Source organism: Palaemon carinicauda, chromosome 3, assembly GCF_036898095.1.
Source record: "Palaemon carinicauda isolate YSFRI2023 chromosome 3, ASM3689809v2, whole genome shotgun sequence".
Taxonomy (NCBI): Eukaryota; Metazoa; Arthropoda; class Malacostraca; order Decapoda; family Palaemonidae; genus Palaemon; species Palaemon carinicauda.
The window spans coordinates 162,260,312-162,264,638 of NC_090727.1; positions in this window are offsets into that span (position 1 = coordinate 162,260,312).

Genomic DNA, 4,327 nt, shown 5'->3' on the forward strand with positions numbered 1-4,327 from the left:
TATATATATATATATTAAGCCTCTATATAACAACGTCTCATACAGTCTATGCTAATATATTGCAATATTTAATTTTCCACCATCATTATTATTTATTTTTAAGGCCTTAATGAAGTCCATCTGGTGGGCCCTATATATTTGTCATTTTTTACGTGCCATTTTTTTTATCATATTTGTTTCTACTATTGTTTCAATTTCTACAATAGCTACTATCCATATTAGACTCCTGAACCTTGCCGTATTCTGTTTGTTCCAATCAAGGTTGCAAGTTACCTTGACACTTGCACGATTTTCATATCCGCAGTGTTCGTTGGTACCACATAACTGACGCGTCTTTCCACGAGGTATTGTGCACAATGCGGGGACAAAAAAAAAATCGTGTGTCAAGGCGGTTACAGCTTGACTAATAATGATGATAATGGAAATTAACAATCATTCGAGTGCTCAACACATGGCTTAGTTGGTGTTAGGATTTATCTTTTTCTATTCTTCGCACCCCCCAAGTCCAAGAGAGATTAGATTATCAAACTTTTAACTGGCTCCACGTGGCACTAGAAGAGTTGGGAGACCTAGGTCTAAGTGGCTGAGGACTATGAAGCGTGAAGTAGATGATGAATTGTGGAATATCGATTTAAAAGCTCAAGATAGAGACGACTGGCGAAATCTGACCGATGCCCTTTGTGTCAATAAGCGTAGAGATGGTGATGATGATGATGATTCTCATTCATTCTTTCTTTGGTTTATTTAAGCTAACCCTCTCTATGCGTTTTCCATGACTTTTATTTCATTGAATATGCCTTTCTCTCGATTAAGTTTCCACATATAAGTTTGTGTCCATGTATTGAAGAATCTTGTGGCCGATGTTGTTGATAGTTTATTATATGACATGTCTGTTTTGACGTTGTTTCTTATTTTAGAATGATTTATTGTTAATTTATTCTCTTCATTTATTTATTTCCTTATTTCCCTTCCTCACTGGGCTATTTTTCCCTGTTGGAGCCCCTGGGCTTATAGCATCCTGCTTTTCCAACTAGGGTTGTAGCTTGGATAATAATAATAATAATAATAATAATAATAATAATAATAATAATAATAATAATAATAATAATAACATCCTTGTTGCATCTCGGTTCCTTTAGTTAATATCTGTCCTTGCTCTAACATATACTTATCTTATCTTCTACATTTTGAATCTGGTCCAGGCAACGATTTCTTTGAATCAAAGCATTAAAAACTTCACCTTCATCGTTGTATACATTGCATATCATTATTTGAGGTTTTCATTTTCCAGTTTTCATCGTTATTAATTAGTCTAGGGATTAAGTAAACAGTAGGTTATTTTGCTATAATTTTGACTTTAGAATATGACATTTTCGCTACAATATAAGCAAGTATTTGATGTTATAGCATTATTGCTGAAATACATAAGTTGAAGCATGAAAGTAACATTTCAGGTACAACTAAGAACATACGTGATAGGGAATAAAGTACATTTCAAGTAGAAGTGTATTTGATTCTTGTATAGGCCTATGTAATTATAACCCGGGAGTCCTAGACAACGCCATTGTTCTTCACTCTATATACCGCACATTGCGTAAGGATCTACCCAAGATCTACCTTTACAGTACTAGCATTTTTGGTCCTCTATTTACCTACATTCTTGCTTGCCCTTTATATTTATTCATTTATTTATTTATTTTTTTTTTTGCTATTTTACTTTTAGCTTATCTAAAATTCATATCATAGTGCAAATTCATGAATCTAATTCAATCGGATATATCGCTTGTGTTTTATATCGTTAGCTGGACGTTTTTGTGTTAATTTCAAGCGAAGAGTCATTGCAATAAATATATTTTTGCGTTCTGATACGATTGAAGCTTTTTTCTTTTTATCCAATTTGATATGATGAAAACTGGAATGGGATTAATTTGAATTAATTCAAATGATTGTTTAAATACTTTGAATAGCGTAACCGTCGGTAACTCGATGAAGTCGTATGAACAACAGTGACGTCATCACGGTGAAAACTGCTGTGGCTCCAGAAAATTAGACAACTGCATAAGTTGTTAACCTGAGACTCGCGTAGAAATAGCGTATTGTTAAACGCAATTACAACATATGAACATACGTTAAATATTTGAAAATTGACAATAATTAACTACACTAAATTGTCACTATATAAATCAAGCAAATCATAAGCCTACGTCTTTGTTTGAAAACGAAATATTCCGATGTCTTTTAATAACACAGTGGGCTACTAATCAATTTACCTTTTCTACATTTTATCTGTTCGATGAATTCCTTGTTTGGTATTTCAATACATGGAAGATACGTATTGTTCGTCATTAAACATCTTTGGTTGTTCAATAAGTTGACAATGCTCTTTGGAAATACGGATTCAAATTATTGTAAGGGTACTAATTAGATCCAGCTCATATATATATATATATATATATATATATATATATATATATATATATATATATATATATATATATATATATATATATATATATATATATATATATGTGTGTGTGTGTGTGTGTGTGTGTGTGTGTGTGTGTGTGTGTGTGTGTGTGTGTAGGACTTTTATAACAGAATACATCACTGCCGTAGGCCTATAATTTGCAATATGTATCTATTATTGATTAGTCAATTGATTTTTGGTGTTTTAGAGAAACCATTAAGTAGCAGACCATTTAAACAGGAAAGTAGCCTATTTGGATTTTCGTAAATGGTTTAAATCCCACTTGAGGAAAACCTTCTCTCTAGTGCTATGGAAAGTTGTCAACAAACAAAAATATTTATTTGGTACTGAGAGTACAATTTCACCACATACGATAATTTTAGGCAGTGCAAACTGTTCTTCTAATTTTGGATAAATACCCTGATCTGTACTTAAATTACGGTATATGCTGTTAAACACCGATAGTTGCTTAGTCTTGAATAGTGGGCCTAATTGCCCAATGATAATATTACAAAGTAAAATACGCTAAACATTAAAAGAGAGTAATATATATATATATATATATATATATATATATATATATATATATATATATATATATATATATATATATATATATATATATATATATATATATATATATATTTACGTACATTACTCACTCTTAATGTGTATACACACACACACACACACACACACACACACACACACACACACATATATATATATATATATATATATATATATATATATATATATATATATATATATATATATATATATGTGTGTGTGTGTGTGTGTGTGTGTGTGTGTGTGTGTGTGTGTGTGTGTGTGATAGTTAAATTTATATCAATTGATAGTCTCACACATGCACAATAACATACGAAAGCATTTCAAACAATTATACTTGGGTTTCTTAAAAATTATATAATGTAAACCACACGTTCGAGAAAGATCCTACTAGTGCCCATATAAATGAATATAGTGTAATGGCGAAGGAATCTAGATACTTCAGCATTTGGACAATTTATTTGCTAAGCTTTCGGGAACAGCCTTTCCCATCATCGGAGCTAGAAATTAATATAAAACATAAATTAATTGATATAATTACGTTAAATTAATGAAATTCAGTTAAATTGGCAAAATGATAACAATTCGAAATACATTTTTTTATGTATTTTGATGTATTGGGTATAATTCTTTCTACTAAATCTCAAGCTTTCTAGAAGCGAAAATGCCATACATTAGATGAATATATATTCGCAGAGAAGCATACATTATATTTGCCACTCTCTAAATGATTTGTATTATAAAATTAAAAGACCTTTTGGAATTATTTCATTTAGAATTAGAGTATTATTATTATTATTATTATTATTATTATTATTATTATTATTCTCAAAATTTATTTAACTATTGTATATTTCATTGTTAATAGAATTTAAGATATTCAATGTACTATATATATATATATATATATATATATATATATATATATATATATATATATATATATATATATATATATATATATATATATATATATATATAATAGACAAATTCTTGTTAACTATGATTCCCTTTTAACCATCATTAACCACAACCCATAAGTTAACCCCTCACCCCCAACTACTTTTAATCTATGCAAGGAAAGAAAATATCGAAACTCTTCGAAAAAGTAGGCGAGGTGCTAAAATTATTTTTCTAACATCACTTTGTTATCCAAATGTCCCCAAAAATTGCAAAATTTTGCATAGAACGTTCTATGTAGTATATTTTTCTTTATAAGTAGAAAATAGTAAGAATTTAGAAAATGGAAGACTTTCTTTTCGGAATTATTGGAATCGCTGGAACTCCCCG